Genomic DNA, 21,605 nt, shown 5'->3' with positions numbered 1-21,605 from the left:
AAAACTAAAATCTCATCAGTTACAAGGGGGTTTGGGCCTCCCTTCTATCGAGCATTACTCGCTCGCTCTTCATCTTTCACAATGTTAAAAAGACAGATACTCTATTTCCTGTAGATTAGGTATCTTTTATTAGGCACAGCATCAACGTCCAGTCAGTTTCTAGGCTAACATGAACTGTCCTGCCTGAAGCTCACATTCTAGGTGACATCATACAATTCCTTAAAGAGAACAGCTATCAGATTATAACACATCCCCTCCCCAATAAATCAAAGGAAACAGCGCAACAATAAATCTGAAATAGGACGACCAAATAAAGAAAAGGAAAAGTCAGATTAGAAACAGTAAAATGACATAACAAGAAACTATAAAAGAACTGTATTCAGGACATATTATAATCTTTAAATTTCATGGGCAAATGACGTTGTCTACTAGAAAAGTGGCTATAACTAGGACCAGCAGACGTTAAATCAGTAGAAGAAGCTCCAGCACACTGATCATGAGAGAATAATTCAACATCATCAACATCATAATGAGAACAGCTTCGAGAATTTGAAGAACTAGAATCATTCTTCAAACATTTGACCAACCTGGACATGCTCCAAACACTACCATTGCTAACTTTCACAACATTTTTCTTAATGGAGACATTCGTAAAAGGACCCATGAAGGTACTTTTGCCCTTAAACGTGTGCCTAGGATTCTTTATCAAAACCTTGTCTCCAACATTCCACTTCTTCCTTTTCACACACATTTTAGAATCATATCTAGTTTTGTATTGACTCTGATATTTTAAGATCTTGTTCTTTTTTACATCAGCTGATAAAGCTTCACCATCCATTATTGGCATCCAAACAGGATTCAACTTGGAGATCGCCTTCCTGCCCCTTAAGGCTTCAAAAGGAGACGTTAAAGTAACAGCATTAGGTGTGGTCCTATGTGCCCACAAGGTATCTCTCAAGATTTCTTTGAGAGATAACCTGGTATCCAATGCACGCTGAAGGCAAGTTTTGACCACCCGGTTCATTCTCTCCGCTAAGCCATTAGCCTGAGGAGAATATAGTGCAGTTTTTTGATGAATCCCACCACAACCTTTAAGAAAATCACTCATCTCACTAGAGACGAACTGCACACCATTATCGGTTATCAGAACTTTAGGTAGACCTTCAAAAGTAAACACTCCCTTTAGAAACTCAATAACACATTTGGTATTCACAGAAGGAGTACACTTTGTTATTACCCATTTGGATGTGTAATCTACCAATAAAATGACAAAACGCTCACTTGGTGGTAACAGATCAAATGGTTCCATGATGTTTAAACCTAACTTTGTCCAGACAACCTCAGGAGTTTTTAATGGTGACAACGGTGTGCGATTGGTTGCATAAGGCTTGTCATTAGATGCACACAAGGTGCAGTCTTTAACTACATTCTCGATCGTACGGTCCATAGCAGGCCACCAGTATCTTTCTCTCACTCTAGCTTTGGTGAGGCTCCTTCCAAGATGACCCTCATGAGCAGTGTTTATAAATTTGTCTCTAAATTCAACTGGAGGAATAACCCTCAGACCTCTCAACAAATTATCCCCCACAAAGGAAATTTCATCTTTGACAGACCAATATGCTTTCATCTCTTGATCCAAAGATTTATAGTCTGGCCAACCCTGACTTATCCAAGTTTTGATCTCAGATAAAATCCTATCTTTAGTCACACCATCCTTCCATTCATCTTTGGTCAGTGCATTTTCAGCAACCCAAAATACACATTCTTCCTTGGCATCACCACTGCTACCCTCCAGTGGTAATCGCGACAAACAGTCAGCAGATTTGTTATTTGACCCGGGTATATATTGTACGACAAAATTATACTCCTGTAATCCCTCACTCCAACGTTTAATTCTGGGCGTTAAGTGTTCACTATGCCTGCAAGAAAAAATTTGAACTAGTGGTCTATGATCAGTTCTTACCAAAAATGGAATTCCCCATAAGTAAAACTTAAAGTGTTGAACAGCCCAAAAACACTAAGTGCTTCCCTTTCAATGCAAGAATAGTTTGCCTCCGCCTGCTTAAGTGCCCTAGAGGCAAATGTAAGTTGTCCTCGTCGCCATTGTTAAAAAGACAGATACTCTATTTCCTGTAGATTAGGTATCTTTTATTAGGCACAGCATCAACGTCCAGTCAGTTTCCAGGCTAACACGAATTGTCCTGCCTGAAGCTCACATTCTAGGTGACATCATACAATTCCTTAAAGAGAACAGCTATCAGATTATAACACACAACTTGTTTTTTTTCTACCCAAATCTAAAGACATACCTCAATGGGTCCCCCTTGAACGTCACTTATTAGCTTCTGGTCTTGGTTTGTCCCTTTTATATGGTACAGGGGTCAGTTCTTCTGATCCTAAAAACCCTATAATATCTGCAATGCACAAATCCTGGCAGAGAAGTCATCGTATACTTAAATCTAATTCACGTATCCATTTTAAAGCCCCTTTATGGACTAACTCTGCCGTTGGTATTGGGGGTCGCACTCTGTCCTGGTCTGTATGGCAGGAAGCCGGTATTCAGACTATAGATCAATTATTTCATAATAACTCTTTTAGATCTTTTTCTCAACTCTGTGAGGAATTTCATCTGCCATCCACACAATCCTGCAAATACACTCAGCTCCAACGAGTTCTCACAAAACATTTAGATCCTCCGCCAGACTTAATATCTGTATCTCCTAATTTGTCTTACCTACAGTCTTGGGGGAATCTTAAAGGTGTGACTTCTGGTCTTTATAAAACTTTTTTGCATCCTTTATTTTCACAGCCTCTCTCGCAAGCTCTTCAGCTGTCGCACTTGTCTACTCTTGAAAGTGACTAAATACTACTGTCCCTTTTGCTGTGTCTTGTCCCCCTGGTCCTGTCTGCGAGCGCTTGGATGCCCTGTTGCCGAGGCAGCCATGCGCTATACAAACTAGTTTAACATAACATAACATAACATAACATAACAGAAAAGGAGAGGAGAAGCAAATTGCAATGCCCTCTTTGTCAGAGTACACTGCTAGACAACTCTACATTCAACACAAAAAATAGAATATGAATCTTTAGATGAGGTAATTCCAAAGCCATTTTCAAATAGAAACAAAAGTATTATGATATAATTTAGCTAATTGTGATTTGTACAAACCTGTGGAGTTAATGTAAAACGAGAAGGATAGTAGTTTTAGTAGTATAAACATACGCATGCAATAACCTTATAATAAGCGGGAGCCTGTTATATACCAGTAAATGAGACATGGGAACCAAGAGATTGGCGGATGCTATTTATTTGGTAGATATCCAGTTACTGCCAACCTCGCAATGATCTCCTAAATGTATTACCGCTCCTAAGGGTATCATCTGGGAAGCTGTGAATTCAGTCATCAGGGTGGATGACACTGGACCATAATTCCATGTGTTTTATTCTGTACACCAGGAACAACACTACTCATCTCAAGAGTAGGCTAAAAGATCTCGAGCAGCTGCATGCTTTTCAATTGCTGTATTATTATATTTTAGTACAATACAACATCCATTTTAATATAGGGTCTTATTTAGAGTTTGGCAGACAGGATACTATGTCAAAATATGGCAGATCTCCCGTCTACTGTATTACAAGTGCCAAAGGCTATAATGCACTCGGGATATGGCAGACTGGAAATCGGCCACGCTTGTGATGAAGTGTCCCTTCAACGAAACTTTAAATAAGGCCCATATTCTGTTTGTGCTACACAAGGGAATGAGTCTGGAAAATCGAGTTTACTGGTGACAGCCTAGATATTGTGTGAATATTCATATTTTAAATTCCTTCCTGAAACTACATTTTTTTTTCAGAATGGCTGTTCAAAAAGAGAAAGTTCTATGTAAGGGATCGCTAGAGCTGAAAGCTCTGCTGCCTCACTTTTTCTTTTGAGTTTTAGGCAAAGAAAGTGATCACTGCATCTTAGGGTATGCGTAGGGACATTTTTTAGAACGTTTTTACAGAAATCTGGGACACTGACCATTGAAGGATCTCTGTATTGTGCAAGCTGTATTAAAAGTGACTATCTTAAGCACTGGAAGCTCGTGGAGATGGAATAGTTGTCCAGTCATAGGAACACATATTTCCAAATGAATAAAGGCCCTTGAGGTCGCATTCTGAATGCATTAGTTGCATTGAATGTTCCTTATACCCTATATGAGCAGTGTTCAGTTTTTTAGGGAGTCTCGGGGAAAGGTCCAATGCGAAGGACCAAATTCATAAGGTGCTCAATGACCCAAATGTGTTGGTCATGGACCCCATCTGGAATCCTGGCAAGATTTCTACAAGGGTTCTAGTTGAAATACATCTGTGGCTCTGACATGTAATTTTTCTTCACTACTTGAACATTTACCACACTTGAATGATGTATGGAGCCATCCATGGCAATTTGAGATTACCTCGCCTATTCAGTCCTTCTACAACATTAAGAATGTTGCAGGGGATGGTGCTGGGCAGGCTATAGAAAAGAATTTCCACTGTCCTATCATCCATGCTGTCAATTTTACAATCATCTCAGAGGTGATGATAACCACCGTCACTCTGCAAACTCGGCAACGATTCACTGTTGCTGTGTTCTTAACGAAGGGCAACGATCTGTACCAGTGTTTGTTGCTCAGAGCCATTTCTTTCTTGAAGGTGGAAAGAAACGTTTAATTGAATCTTTTGGATAATCGCTTGACCCCATTTTATTTCTTCTCTTGTTTCACCAGTACAACATGGCTTCATAATTGGCAGAACAAATATCTATAAGCCACCTTCTTTGATATTCCACAGATAAACTCTGTGGCCATGATTTTACTTGATGCTAAAAGGCCTTTCATTCAGTTAGTTGGTGCTATCTGTGGCCCATTTTAAAGAAGTTCGACCCCTTGCCCCTCCATCTGATTTGATCAAATGGGTACAGTTCCACTAAGGGGCGTGATTGCGGCGGTATGCATCAGAGGAGCCCTATCAAAGGCCTTCTGAATTGAAGTGGATAATTCAATTAAGTCTTACAATTATACTAGATTCACAATCAGGAGGTCATAATATCAGTCTTTATGATAATGTTGTATTGTTTGCTTATGAGCCCAACTCTGCTGTGTAAGCCATTGAGACAACGGTCCTCTATTTTCACTCATGCTACAAGTAAACATCGCCGAAGTGCAGATTTTTCAAATATAATGTTCCACGCTTTTTCTCTATTCTTCTTATCTGAAAATTAAACTTGCTGCAAAGTATGATCAAGCGTGTAACTTAAACTTTCAATGACTTCTTCTCTTCAGCATCAGTTTGGCTGTTTTGTGCCTGTGTCTGCCTTTGTGCCACTCTTCTTTTCTGTCTCTTTTGTGCCAGATCTGTCTCTGTGCCTTTTTCAGTCATTCAGTCTCCCTCGTGCCCACTTTCTGCCTCCTCCCTGTCCTTCCCGCCGCTGATGCCCCCGTGGTCCCTCCCCCTTGCTGGTTGCCGCTTCCCGCCTCCCAACTACGCTTCCCGAAGGCGCGCCAGGGGCAAGCCAGTCTGCGCCGGTCCGTGACCGGACCGCGGCCAGCTCCAGGTACCCTGGATCTACGACCTTCTACCACTACAACTCCCCTGCCCTCCTCGCACTCAACCCCGGAAGAATCAACAACTGCCAGAGATCGACGCAGAACACCACCCACGGCTAGTTCTCCTGCCGACACTGCAGACACTGCCGACAATCCTTCACCATCAACAGCCCCCCCCTCGACCGCTGAACCCACGACGGACGCCCGCACCACAGAAGCCCGGACCTGCATACTCCTCAACGTGCGCTCCCTCCACAGACACACCAGAGAGATCTGAGACCTGCTCGACACCTTCTCACCAGACGTCGCCTTCTTCACGGAAATATGGATGAACGCCACCTCCACCCCCGGCATACCACACCATCCCCGACGGATTCAAAATCCAAAGGAAGGACCGCCCCCACCGCCCAGGTGGAGGGCTCGCCATCACACAGAAGAGCTCCCTCCGACTCCAGCACAAGCGACACCCTCTCTAACACAGAGCACCTCCACTTTCAGATACAAACCAGCCCCAGACACATACTGCGCAGGACCCTCTTCTACAGGCCCCCGGGCTTTGCGCCTCTTCTGCCACCACCATTGCCGACCTCGTCGCACCCCACGGCATCGCCTACAAGGATTACATTCTCATCGGAGCCCTTAACTTCCATCTCGACAACTGAAGCAACCCCGACTCTGCCAACCTTGTTGACAAGCTCACCAACCTTGGACTGAAGCAGTTCATCACCACCCCCACCCACAGAGCCGAACACACTCTCGACCCCATCTTCACAGGAGGGACAAACATCCGCTTCAGCCACAACACGCAGCCCCTCTGGATAGACCATCACTGCGTACACTTCAACTTCAACTCCACCACCGCACCCAAACCGCCCGCGCCCAGCACAAAGGAACAGGAGCAAGATAACAGAGGAACACCTCAACACCACCCTCCTCCATGACCCCCCTTCGCCACGACCGACGCCAACTCCGCAGCCAAAGAACTACACCGCTTGACCTTCAGCTGCGCGGACAAGTTCGCACCCGTCCGCCACCCCGTCAAACAACATCCCCTGAAGGCTGCCTGGTTCACCACCGATCGCCAAGAAGCCGGGCGCTCCTGCAGATGCCTTGAGAAACTCTGGCGGAACAGGAAAACCTCTGAAGACCAGAACAACTACAGGAATGCCATGAATGAATACCACCAGAACATAAGCGGACCTTTATCAAGAACAAAATCCACACCAATGCAAGTAATGCTAAATAACTCTTCAACATCATACAGCAGTTGACCAAACCCCCCAGCAAAGCAACGGACATCACACCATCCCAGGACCTCTGCAACAAGCTCAGCTCCTACTTTCACCTGAAAATCAAGGCCCTTTATGACAACTTCAGCGAACAGAATCCGTCCTTGGACCCTCCCCCACTGCGTGGGACAGCTCCTGGTGGCCCCCTGCCCTCAGAAACCCACCCACCCGATGGACCACGCTCGGAACCTCTGCATCATTCTAGACTCCTCCCTCACCATGACCCACCAGACCAACGCCGTCGTCTCCACCTGTTTCAACTCCCTCTGCATCCTCCGCAAGACCTTCAAGTGGATCCCCCCAAAATCAGAAAGATCGTCACCCACGTACTCATAACCAGCAGACTGGACTACGGTAACGCCCTCTACACCAAAAACAACAAAACCCTGCTACACAAGCTTCAAACCATCCAGAACACCGCAGCCAGACTCCTCCTCGGAACCCCACGATACAAGCACATGACCCAGCACCTACGAGGCCTCCACTGGCTCCCCATCGAGAAGAGAGTAACATTCAAGCTACTCACCCACGCCTACAAATCCCTCCACAACATCGGACCCAAATACCTCAACGACAGAGTCTCCTTCCACGTACCCAAAAGGTACCTCAGCTCCAGTGACCTCGCCCTGGCAGAGACCCCACCCAACCGCAGAACCAGAGCAGGCAGAAGAGCCTTCTCCTACGTCGTAGCAAAGACCAGGAACGAGCTCCCAGTCAACATCAGATGCTCCCCCACTCTGCAGGAAGGGAGTCAAGTCCTGGCCAGGGCCGGCTCTAGGCTCATGGTGGCCCTGTGCAGGGAGCGTAGGTGGGGGCCCCGGAAGAGGCGGTCCGGACGGGGCGGAGCTCAGGAAGGTGTTTTCATAATACCCACCTCTATGCATGCACCCCAGACACGGACAGCCCACCTCGCTGCTCCCCTTTCATCAGTTTGAGAACATACAACAAGCCCATCATTACCATTGTAGGTGCAGAGCTATCTGCCCCACCGACTTTGGTTTAAATGTACTTGTGGCCAAATACTTGAGAGGGCATGGGCGCCGCCCTCTCCCTATGCCCACTAGGAGCTTGGCACGAGGAATCATACAGCTGTACACTGGTCCTGATAACGGGGTTGCTGGACAGTATGTGAATACACGCAGGAGCAGCTAGGGGTGAAAACACATAGCAAAATGGCCAATGGGATAATGAGGACATAAGATGGAAGACCACATTAGTGGAATCAAATGCATTGCAAAAGTGCCTTAATGCAAGGGTATCACCTAGCAGTCTACAGCCAAGCCAGCCAAGCATGCAGTATGCTCCAAACATCACTTCCAGGTACAAACAGCTCTTCATTACCAGCCTTCGGCAAAAGAGAGATTGCTATTTGAAACTGGAGTACCAGCCATTTGCAGGCAGAGTGTCAACAATCACTGACACAACAAGGTAGGTAATTTTTGGTGAAAAACCGGCAGTGGCGCCCGCACCATTAACAGACCTGGTAGTTCAAGGACAGAATTGGGATGCATGATGGGAGCTCTCAACAAATGGTGTAACACACAGTTGTGTGCGGGGCTATTGAAAGCGACACAGAGGCCTTTCTAATAACACATTCGTTTAATGTGCTCACAACTGTGTATGGGAGGCTCCTGGAAATTAATGGGTGACCAGGTCTGTGATATTACAGCGGTGTGAAAGCACTTGCAGCTGTGTATGTCAAGCTACTCACTCTCAAGGCAAGCAGCAGGTGGACCGGGTCTGTGATATTACAGGAGGTGTAATGCACCCGCAGTTGTGTACCTGTCGTTATTAGGCTACTGAAGCGAGCGGGTGCCCGGGTCTGTGATCAGGCCCGGCTCCAGGAATTTTTGTTTGGGTGGGCCAAGGGCGCATTTGGGTGGGCCACTGCGGGCTCAATGTGTCGCTTCTGGAGGTAGCCTACAAATAGAAAAAACTGTACTCCTGCGTGTGATAGAAGGGGATAACAGGAGATTCAGGGCCCTCCATTATTTTCCAAATCTCTTTCTAATCGTTAACACTCTCAAAAAGTGTTTTGATCCCCATGTAAGGTCCTTTTGATGGGCAGAGGAGGTTTCTGAGGTGGGAGTATCAGGCAAGTAACACTACTCAGCCTGCCTTGTTGCCAGCCTTCAGAGAGAATCTCTCTTCATTAATATCTCCATCTGACCTCAGACTCTGCAGTACACTCTCTTCCAGGCCTGATCATCAATTTTCTACAATCTCTCTACCGTGCACCTTAACTCACAGCTAACCTTGGTCCCCAGCCCCATATCAGGCACCACCTGGTTTCATTCTCCATATTCCCACTAAAAAGATTTGTAGAACCACCTTCAAACTGAAAACCCTGAATATAAGAGTAAATATAATTAGCACACACTTTAAAATATGTTACACAGTGGCCCTAATGACCCAACTGCTAATTAAATAAGCAAAAACATTACAGGGTCTATTATAGCGCTGGTGCAAAAGTATTTATTGGTGTCCCACCACTGACCTCTTACTCGATAGACAACTTTACTACCACCCTCCAACAGTGCACTTCATCTCTCCTTAGCCCCTTTCTGTCATGACCTCCTCATCAGACTCCCTCCCTACCTGCCACCCACCAGTGTCCCTCATCACTCCAAAGCCCCTCCCCATGACCACCTCCTCAGACTCCCACACAAATACCCTCCACCAGTGCCCCTCATCGCTCCATAACCCCTCCCCCATTGACCTCCTCCTGAGTCCCTCACTGCCACCCTCCACCAGTGTCCCTCATCGCTCCAAAGTACCTCCCCCGTGACCTCATCGGATTCCCTCATTGCCACCCTCCTCCCAGACTCCCCCATTACCACCCTCCACCAGTGCCCCTCATCTCTCCGTAGCTCCTCCCCATGACCTCCCCCTCCTCGGATTCCCTCATTGCCATCCTCCAACACTGGCCTTCATCTCTCCGTATCCTCTTCCCCTCATGACCTCCTCCTCAGACTCCCTCCCTACCACCCTCCACCAGTGCCCCTCAGCGCTCCATAGCCCCTCCCCATTACCTCCTCCTCAGACTCCCTCCCTACCACCCTTCACCAGTGCCCCTCATCACTCCAAAGCCCCTCTGCCTCATGACCTCCTCCTCAGACTCCCTCCCAAACACCCTCCACCAGTGCCCATTACTCCAAAGCAACCCCCCTCATGACCGCCTCCTCAGACTCCCCCACTACCACCCTCCTCCAGTGCCCCTCATGACCTCCTCCCAGACTCCCCCACTACCACCCTCCACCAGTGCCCCTCATCTCTCCGTAGCTCCTCCCCATGACCTCCCCCTCCTCGGATTCCCTCATTGCTATCCTCCAACACTGGCCTTCATCTCTCCGTAGCCTCTTCCCCCCATGACCTCCTCCTCAGACTCGCTCCCTACCACCCTCCACCAGTGCCCCTCAGCGCTCCATAGCCCCTCCCCATTACCTCCTCCTCAGACTCCCTCCCTACCACCCTTCACCAGTGCCCCTCATCACTCCAAAGCCCCTCTGCCTCATGACCTGCTCCTCAGACTCCCTACCTACCACCCTCCACCAGTGCCCATCACTCCAAAGCAACCCCCTCATGACCGCCTCCTCAGACTCCCTCCCTACCACCCTCCACCAGTGCCCCTCATGCCCTCCTCCTCAGACTCCCTCCCTACCACCCTCCACCAGTGCCCATCCCTCAAAAGCAACCCCCTCATGACCGCCTCCTCAGAGTCCCTTCCTACCACCCTCCACCAGTGCCCATCATCACTCCAAGCAACTCCCCCTCATGATCTCCTCCTCAGACTCCCTTCCTACCCCTCCACCAGTGCCCCTCATCACTCCAAAGCAACTCCCCCTTATGACCTCCTCCTCAGAATCCCTTCCTACCACCCTCCACCAGTGCCTCTCATAACTCCAATGCCCCTCCCCCATGACCTCCTCTTCAGACTCCCTCACAAACAACCTCCACCAGTGCCTTCCATCTCTCCGTATCTCCACCCCTCATGATGCCCCCCTCGGATTCCCTCATTGCCACCCTCCAACAGAGCCCATCATCACTCCATAGCCCCTCTCTCATATGCATTTTATTTCTTGTATAGCGCTACTCGTAGTGTAGGGTATTACCGTACTGTACATCACACACACATTATGCAGACACAATGATTCATAAAAGTATCCAAATCAGCCTATAGGGAATGTCACATAAACTAATGAAGATTACCAGGTGTAGGAATCACATCTCATCCATGCTGCTGGGCAATATATATTAAGAGGGTTGGGTCTGGAGAACCACAAACACAGGATTTAAAGCATACCCCAGTGGTTGGCTGTACTGATTAGAAATTATATCTGCCCAAACTCTGTATTGCAACATTAGAATAATGAAATACTGGGAAAATTCGAACTAACTGCAATACAAAAAAAAAATCTAATTATACCATTCTGGTTTGTATACACGTCTTTGATCACACTGTCTGTCCTATGTATCAAAGGATCTCTGTGACAAAGGCAGTAACCTACTGAGCTATCCACGTTAACTACAGTTCTATTGCATTTAAATACTACAAACCAAAAAAAGAACGCTCTCCAGCAAGATAAACAATCCCCAAGGTTATTTGGATATTTAGTTGCCGTGCATCAGTGCAGAACCACTCATGAATGATACCAACGATTTAAACACACGATGTAAATGAAATAAACACGGCGTTCTAAGTGTCTTTCTCACAGATTTAAAAAACACAATAGCCACACATTCTCTTACCTGCTCCTTATGAACTCTGTCACAGCCGGATCGGGTAAACAAACAGCTCAAGGGGTCAGGAAGGTCAGGAAAACGAAACGGCAAAACAAACTCCTCTTTTCCAGCAGAAAAGAATTAATTATCCAGAAATCCAGTTCCAACGAAAGGCTTTGTCCCCTTCGCAGTGCCCCTAATGTACCTGCACGAGTCGGCGGGGACACAGCCCACCTGCCTAATAGGAGATGCGTGATTGGGGGTGCGAGCCCAGGCCCAATCACGCAACTCCTAAAGAAAGATAACGTTCGAAGAACGTTTTAACTTGCAGTGGCCATATTCTGCTGGCCTTGCTGACGTCACTGCCAGGGCCAAGGGTTATGTTTGGGTGGGCCAGGCCAAAGTTTGGGTGGGCCCGGCCCACCCGGCCCACCCGCTAGAACCGGGCCTGTCTGTGATATTACAGCAGTGTCATGTACTTTCAGCTGTGTATGTGAGGCTACTGAAATAGGCACGCAGGTGGACCGGGTCTGTGATATTACAGCAGTGTATACTTTGGGCGAGTCTGCCCTCGCACACCAAGCACCCGCTAGCGGGTGCGAAAGCATTTGGCAGAAGGTGGGGCGTTTAGACTGAAAAAGCTCCTTCACTGCCTCGTTGCTGAAGGATATGACCGGTGGAGTACAAGGATTACTGCTTGTGAAGCTGTGACCGCGTCGAGTATGCGGTAAAGACTGAAATTGAACTGTTACTGCTGGCTACCATTCAGGACTGTTATAAGCAACATGACATAGCGAGACAGGAGTGCACATCACAGATTGCTGTGTTTGAAAGGCTATTAATGATCAGCGAAGTGGCCCGCAGCAAAGCTGCCTCAGACATTTTTAGAACGCGACCAGGTTCTCGTTCTGTGGGAAATGGAGGGAACCCGAACCAACCTCTGCATGATTTTAAAATCTTGATTCCACTCGCAGCTGTGTATGTCAAGCTACTGAAGGCAAACGGGTGGACCGGGTCTGTGATATTACAATTTACAGAAGGTGTAATGCAGCACCCCAACTGTGTACGCATCGCGAGGGCCAATATAGCCTACCTACTCAGTGACTCACTCACTGTTCGAGGCCTGCACTAGTTGCACCGTCCTCCCACTCCCACATCACATTATTACTAGTAAGTGCCGACTGCCGATTTGAAATTAATTGGGTCAGTACCTGTGCCGTGGCAGTGCTTGCTGAGTGCAAATCACAGGGAGTCTCTCACACCGTCAAATAGGGTCCGGTCCGGTCCGGTCTCGGGGAATTGGGAACGAAGCGGAGTAGGTGTTCTCTGTGAGCAGGCTCGGTGGCGGCGCGTTCGGTTCAGGTTCTTTCTTTGTTCTCCGATGACGACGCAGTCACGCACGCACTCTAGTCTCATGACCACGTCCACGACCCCCCAGACCACCACATTCGTGACCCGGGCGTAACGTGCAGCAGGTGCGAGTTGCGCACTGCGCACAGGCAGCGCGCGCCGCGGGGGCTGTCCCAGGGCCGTCACGTCATGGTAGTGCTAAGATTGACGGCCCTGGGACCCAGTGCTGGCTGCCTGACTCTGCCTCTGGGATTTGATTTGGGAAAGTGAAACTAGCTAGCACTACCACTACAGGTAAACAACAACGGCGCTGGTGGCCGACCGCTGCCATTGCTAGTAGCCGGAGTCGGAGCCGGGGAGGCCGCCAAATCCTGCCAGGGGGCCGCCAGTGCCACAAACGGATCCTCGTCGTGGCGGCCCCTGGGGTTTGGCGGCCCTGTGCAGGTGCACAGTTTGCACATGCCTAGGGCCGGCCCTGTCCTGGCTATTCAACTGATCCGGAGACGCACCCCCCGTGCCTTGAGACCCTCACGTGTGAGAAGCATGCTTTATAAACCCCTGATTGATTGATTGATTGATTGATTGATTGATTGATTGAGCATGTATAGGTTCTTCTTTAAAAAGCAGACAGTACTTCTCCTGTTTCTCATGACAGGTTCAGCTTACTTAAAATGTTCCCTCCGCCTAAGTTTCTTTACTCATTGTGAGCACTGCTGCTTTTTGTTTCTAACTAATTCTATAAGCATGTTTCTGCTTGTATTTCAAGCTTCCTATGGAAAAATCAACTAGTGAAGTATTCATCTAAGCTCATTAGACTAATTCTGAAACAATGACCGTGGGACTTTCTGGAATTGCGCAACTCTTACTGGTCTCCTATGGGACACAGGCGCAGCCGGTTCAGGTAAGAGCTATGGGGCGGCGGTGTGGGGCCGGGCGGGGCAGGGGGAAGTCAACAGATGACAGAATAGGTCAAATAAAATATTAATAAAGCCTCTTACCTTGCGCTCGCCGCATGGCCGACTCGGTGATGGGGCGAGCGCAAGTTAAGTGGTTTTATTTATTTTTTATTTTACCTATTCCATTGTCTTTCAACTGCACCGCCCCACAACTCTTACCTGAACCAGCCGTGCCAGCATCCATCCTAGGCTGTCTATGTATTATTACATAGAATATTTGATTTATATAATACTAATCCCTTTGCCTCTTCATATTAAACTCCCCTGCCTTCTTAGGCTTACATATAAGGCTTTCCAGATTTTCCTTAGATGTAGGTGGAGCGTTCTTAATGGTTTTAGAACTCCTTTTCTTGTCACCTATTTTACCGCTGTTTTAGATAATTCTTCTCACCCCCATTCACCTGGACAAAGACATGAGGGCGTGGTCCAACAAGGCATAGGACCCTATCATCATCTCCTACATGTAGAACCTTATGTTATTTCCACCAAGTTTAGCTTTTAATTTAATTAACCATGTTGTTTAAATATTGCATAACTATTATTCATGGTAATAAGCCCATTTAAAAAAATGTCTCCAGCATGCAACCTTTTCTTTCAATGTTTTTGTCTTTATTCACGTTTCCACACATTGAAATTTAATAATGCAGATTTCTACACTTTACAATGGTGGCATAGCTGCAGGGGGTTGGTATGCATTCTGAAATCCTTTGACATTTTTCAACTGTCCATAATGTCTTCTATCTTGGAACCACAAATTATAAATCCTTTAATTCAGTTATAGGCCTGCTTACATGAATACAAGGGTTTTTATACTGTTCTTTTCTTAGCCATCATTTAATGATATAGGAGTTAACCTTATGCAAACCCTTGCTTCCTGTTACTGTTTGTTATCTCTGTGGAAGCAAATTAATTGTTTTAATGTTCATTTATTTCAGGTAAAGGATTATAATTATGCTACAGCCTGCAGCCAAGGACTCCATCAGTATCCAGGCTCCCACATGGCAGGAGGTGGTGGTGGGGGGGGGGGGGGAGCTAACTGATGCGCCCTGCGGGAGCTTCTTTAATCACCACTGGAGGCACCCAGGCGCATACCCAGAGAATAGCCAGGAGCAGGCTACCTGCACCCCTCAGAACCCGGAAGAAGCTGGCCTGGGCCATCCCTCTTGGATCGGATACTTAAATCTACCCTAGTCTTCTGCTCAACTTCAAAGTAGGCCTATCCTCTCCTAACGCTGTGCTTGGTGTCAGCACGGGGAAAAGAAAGGCTATATCCCTGAAAAAGAGAAGAAGAGACCCTTCCCCCAAAAAACCTCTATCGATAATTACCTCACTACTGTAATGGGAGTGATATCTTCTGAACTTTAAAATGTGGAGGAAAGGATTGACACAGCGCAGCGGAAATCCCACAATCACCCTTTGGAACCAAAGATTATTGTACTTAATATCGAGGTGAATGGTCAGAATCCTCAGAAAACCACTAGTAGAGCTATACAAGGGGAAAAGTTGGGAACAAAATTGCTCAATGAGCCTAGACCCTCTACTTCATTAATCAGACTGGGAAAGTAGGATGAACCCGGGGATAATATCTCAATCCTAGCTAGTTCACCTCCTTTAAAAATAAAGGAGAAGGTAGGTTAAGGCCAGAGCACCCAGCAAGTTAGCACCTGTAAAATACCTGCCTGTTATGGCTGTAAGGAATCTAAGCCTTCATGGTGAACAATTCCCAGATGGAGGGATGGAGAATAACAAAGGGAAATTAGGTAACAAAGGATACTCAAAATAGTTTTTGGGAACTTTACAACCAATTTTTGATGAGCATAGAATCTCTAGTAAACGACTTTTGCACTAAAATGAAGCCGAGATTATGGCCCTGCTAAAGCCATCACTGGTGCAAGCAAACTTGTTACCTACAACTACTCATTATAAGCATAGGAGTGACTCTGGTAGAACCCAACAATTGAAAAATAGAGACCCTGTGACTTCTGTTGAGGGCCTGGACACACACAGTGCTGGCAGAAATACAATAGAGCAAACACAGGAAACCACCAGGCTCATTATGCAACTAAGTGGTGTGTGCCATCAAAGGGGCCCAATGCAAAACAAAGGGACCTCTCATAACTCCCCGAAATCTAGGGGTGGAAAATCTAAGAGACTTTGCAACTACCATCAGACTGTACACCCTATGCGATTCTGCTAGAAGATGTGGATCAAATGAGGATGGATTAGCCTTTAAATGTAAGACTGCTCAATGGTTGTGGACCAAATCGGGCTATTGTCATGATTTGTATAATGAAATCCTCTCAACACAGAGTCGGATGGATCAGACAAACTAGTAAAAATTTTAAAGGGAATTAGGTTGTGATAAATTTCAGGAATCCAATGCTTGTTAAACATCTACTACAAGGTTGTAATCATCGGACACAAAACCAGTGCTTAATTTGTGCTGGTGCTTTCCGGTGCTTAGCACTGGCACTTATTTACCAGGGCAGGGTCTACACTGCCACTGTAAACTCACAACAACAACCCGACTGCACTGCAGTCTGCATGTCAAGTGTCAAATATAATTGAGACTGACTCACACTGTTGCAGTCTCCAGAGTCCCTCGGTGTAGAAGAGTGTTGCTGTGCTACTGAGAGAGCTAACCCGATAATAAATCCATTGTCTATGAATGCAATTCAATTTGCCTTCAGTTCAGTTTTGCTGGTGGGCGGGCCACTGATTGGGCTCTATTTGGTTCTATGGGGATAGGGGCCTGTGGCAGCGTGCATAACTTTTTTTCATTCCAGGGACCACGCCCAGCTCACGCGCATTGCAAAAGTCACCACAACATCGAGGCGGGCACTTAGAAGCAGCAGCAGGCCTCTTAATGAAGCAGTGCCGCCAACAGTAACCAGTAAGTAATGAAATAAACCAATGCGCGTGGTGACTGTCATGGAGTCAGAGGCCCGAGCATTCATGCTACTGGCGCTGGGCGGGCACTGTGTGCAATGCTCCAGCCCCAGGCCAGGAGGCTGGAAGGGCAGGGCCTTGCCCTTGGCTTAACCCCCAGCCTAGTGTGACTATAAATACTGGCTTTACTTACTTTGACCTGCACATTTCTGAAATGAAATGCTGTTTTCTTCTCTTTCGGATTCAGGATATTTCTATCCTGATTCCTACGTCATCAAACCTTGTAGCTCAGCCTGTTTGTGTGGTATATGCAGTCGAATCAGTCTCTAACGAATAGAGCAGCGCTATTTCTTTAAGCATGTTATTTATATATATTATGAATTGTGGCGTTGTTTATGACCGAGTTTGCTTATATTCACCGTCCTCCAGGCATTCACCTGAGATGGCTTATTAAATGAGATAAAACACCCCCTGGGCTCTATTTTTAGAACACCCTAGCATTGCTTTACAGCCCTCATTATATGAGCTGGTAACACCGGGTGCACTTTTATAAATAAATAGTTTCTGATGGCTGTTGCACACTGTAGCGTAGGTACTGCTTTTAGGCCATAGAACTATCCTAAGGAAAGGCTGTAAACTCTTCAATAAGTTTCTGTTTTACCTCTGTGACTCCCCAGTGCGTCTTTAACTTTATTTGGTCACAAAGATTTCAGAAGGAACAGATAGAGCTCCTATTTACAACCTTTTCTCTTCTACAGGCAGTGTGTGCGAAAAATCTCTACAGTTCATAAGAGTTAACAAATCCCTCGCCTGCAGCACCTGCAATTCTCATCCCCAGTGGAGGACTTTTTCAAGATTTTGTGTTTGATCCTTCCTATTATCTCCTTCTCTCTGAGTCCTAATACAAACTGTCCCATTTCTTTGCTATTGTTGTAGGAAACAGCTCTCATGCTAGACTAGGCTGCGTCACGCTGGTTTGGTGGCCCTCTTGTTTAAGTGCTGATTTTTCATCCGTGAACCCCAGCCTAAAATTTTGAGTAAATACTTCTGAATTTTTAAACATGCCCTCTTAGCCTATCGTCCTCAAGTCTTCCTTTTTTAAGCAGTGTTTGCATGCTTCCTTTAGTAATTATAGTTGCATGTGCGTCCCTCACACAGGCACGAAACCACTTTATACTTCTCAAAAATAAAACAACACCTCTATACAACAATAGCAAGAGTGGTCAAAGACTTAATCAAATCCTGTACATCTCTTTACTCCAACTCTCGTTTTGTCACGATTCATCTCAGTCCAGGCTATATGTGACATTTCCACGGCTTATAGCCTGCATGCCTATGTGTGATATTTCCACGGTTTGTGGCCTGTGAGCCTATGTGACCTTTCCATGGATTATGGCACGGGTGCTTATCTGTGACATTTCCATGCTTTTTGGCCTTAAGCCTTATGTGTGACATTTCCACTGCATTTTCCAGTTTATGGCCTGGATGCCTATATGTGACATTTCCACGGTTTATGGCCTGGATGCCTATATGTGACATTTCCACGGTTTATGGCCTGGATGCCTGTGTGACATTTCCACGGTTTATGGCATGAGTGATTATGTGTGACATTCCCATGGATTATGGCATGGGCGCTTATATGTGACATTTCCATGCTTTTTGGCCGGAGGCCTTATGTGTAACATTTCCACTGCATTTCCACTGTTTATGGCCTGGGTGCCAATATGTGACATTTTCACGATTTATGGCCTGGATTCCTATGTGTGACATTTACACAGTTTTTATGGCCTGGCCCTGGATGCTTATGTGTGACATCTCCACGGTTTATGGCATGGGCGCTTATGTGTGACATTCCCATGCTTTCTGGCTTAGGTGCTTATGTGCAACATTTCCATGGATTATGGCACGGGTGCTTATATGTGACATTTCCATGCTTTTTGGCCTGAGGCCTTATGTGTGACATTTCCACTGCATTTCCACTGTTTATGGCCTGGGTGCCAATATGTGACATTTCCACAGTTTATGGCCTGGATGCCTATGTGGGACATTTTCGCAGTTTATGGCCTGGCCCTGGATGCTTATGTGGGACATTTCCACGGATTATGGCATGGGTGCTTATGTGTGACATTTCCATGCTTTCTGGCGTAGGTGCTTAGGTGTGACATTTCCACGGATTATGGCATGGGTGCTTATGTGTGACATTTCCATGCTTTCTGGCGTAGGTGCTTAGGTGTGACATTTCCACGGATTATGGCATGGGTGCTTATGTGTGACATTTCCATGCTTTCTGGCGTAGGTGCTTATGTGTGACATTTCCACAGTTTATGGCATGGGTGATTGATTATGTGTGACATTTCCATGGTTTATGGCATGGGTGCCTACGTGTGTCATTTCCATGCTTTCTGGCCTGGGTGCTTATGTCAGGTCATCATTTACGATTTACTATGCTCTGAAAGTTAATATAGTTAAATATGTAATGAAAAATGTGTTGTGCACCATTTTGGTCTTTCTTTTTACAAATTTTTCTTGAGGAGAGAACCCACCCAAACCCCTCTAGCAGTCGTTAGGCTTGCTGCTCTCGCTCCGCACTGTATGGGGGCTGGTCTAGCAAAACTTGCCAGGGCTATTATGGGTTCCCAGTCTGGCCCTGTTTGCATGATTTTATTCAATTTTTCAGTTTAGAGTGTATTTGGAATGTTTTGGTCTATTTTGTCACATAAGATATGTAAACATTGTTTCTTTGAACTCATGACACACAATTAGACTCTGTTAAAAATGGCATACCCCAGTATTGTCTTTTCCCTCAATCAGCACAGCGCACTAGAATGCTTCACAGGTCCCTTTTCAATGCATTAGTCATTGTAGCTAATTTCTTTCAAAATTGTGCTTTAAATGCACTTTTAATTTAATCTTTTCAAAATTTTCACATGGCAGGGGACCTCCTATCAAAACCTTACTTGGAGGAAGGCTCCCTTGCTGAAATTCAGACCGGGTACACACATCTGACTTTCAGCAGTGCCAGTTGAGGATGTGGGCGGAGACAATAGAGTACATGGGTGGAGCCAGTAGAGGAAGTGGGTGGAGCCAGGGGGAGGGGGAGGGTGGGTGTGGCCTCCGACAAACATTTGCGCACTTGTACTTCATTTTTTACAAATTAGGCACTGCACAAAACACAAGATAGAATATGAGCACATCCTCTTGATTTCACTTATAGACCAAGTCTTCCCTCAACAATCACCTGTTATAACTGTTATATTTATGGGAGGGATTTAATACCACAAGCTGGAAAGCATGATTGCTGTAATGTTTCTATCGGGAATCATTATGAGCCAATTGAAAAGCTGGATATGCATGAATGACTGTTATCCCATACAAAGGCAAAGAGCACAATTACCAGTTGGAAAATAAATCTGATATTCTCATCCAAAACTCCCATTCAACCCCAAGTTGAAATTGAGAACTCTTGAGATAAATAGACACTTTCGTCCTCTGGGGGTTTAAGTCTCATTACATGGAACATTGCGGAGGCACGAACCAAGATTGGAAATCCAGACTGGCTGTTGTATGTTAGTTACTTTGATATTATATGCTGCCAAGAAACTTGGATGAAAGAAGTTTCACAATGATGGCTTTCACGCTTTTATCCAGCAAGCCTCACCGTCAGCTGCTGCCAGGGCCAAGGGAGGTCTGACCACGTTAATCTCTTTTCAAATTTCTATACTGCGAGTATCAGAAGTCTGGTCCACCCCACGCTTCTTGGCAACACTACTTTCTTTTCCTAAAGAACCTGATATATTGCTAATTACTATTACAGTATTTGCAATATTAGCAATGTGATAGATCAATTTGATAGCTTTTTAGAAAGAATCTATTTGAGAAACAATCGTTTTGTTTTTTTAATGTGGATAATGGATTTTAATATCCCCAGATGTAAGCATAACATCTTGCTTCACCGTGTCGAACAGGCTGGTATCCAGGGCCATGCCCTTAGCTGGATTCAGTCTTTTCTAACTGGCCGAACACAAGCCATCCGCCTGGGCCCCTACACAGCGCCCAAAACCCCTACGTCATGTGGAGTCCCCCAGGGCTCCTCCCTATCACCTTTACTGTTCAAACTTTACCTTCGGCCCCTAATTCACTCACTCCGAAACTAGGACATTACAGTTTATAACTATGCCGATGATCTGCAGATCATCTTCCCACTCAACTCCCGAATGCTGTGGACAACTTCCACTCTGCCATGCTTCACATTCAGGAATGGATGAACTGCAACCAGCTGAAATTAAACCCTGGGAAAACCGAGCTCCTCCTCCTGGGCTCCAGCCCCTCTTTCTGGGGATCCCAGTTCTGGCCAACTGAACTGGGCTCGCCACCGACCCCCGCGAAATCGGTAAAGAGCCTTGGCATGACCATTGACACCGAACTTTCCCTCCGCTCTCAAGTTGGCTCAGTGATTTCATCTTGCTGGTTCCAACTCCGAAAGATTCGGAAGGTCCGCCACCTACTTTCTCCAGCTGCCCTGATCCAAGTCATCATCTCCCTAGTGTTCTCTTGCTTGGACTTTTCCAACTCCCTCTATCACGGACTTCCCAAATCACTTCTCCACCGTCTCCAGGTAGTCCAGAACCAAGCAGCTAGTCTCATCTACAAATCTCCCAAATGGCAATCTGCCAGACCCCTGCTGCACAAACTGCATTGGTTGCCCATAGAACAACGCGTGGCCTTCAAGCTGGGCTGCCTCACGTTCAAAGCCCTCCACTGCACCAACCCAGCCTTCCTAACATCACTCATCAACCCTTACTGTCCAAATCGCAATCTGCGCTCTGCC

This window comes from Lissotriton vulgaris, chromosome 5, assembly GCF_964263255.1.
Source record: "Lissotriton vulgaris chromosome 5, aLisVul1.2, whole genome shotgun sequence".
Classification (NCBI taxonomy): domain Eukaryota; kingdom Metazoa; phylum Chordata; class Amphibia; order Caudata; family Salamandridae; genus Lissotriton; species Lissotriton vulgaris.
This window is presented reverse-complemented; position numbering follows the sequence as displayed.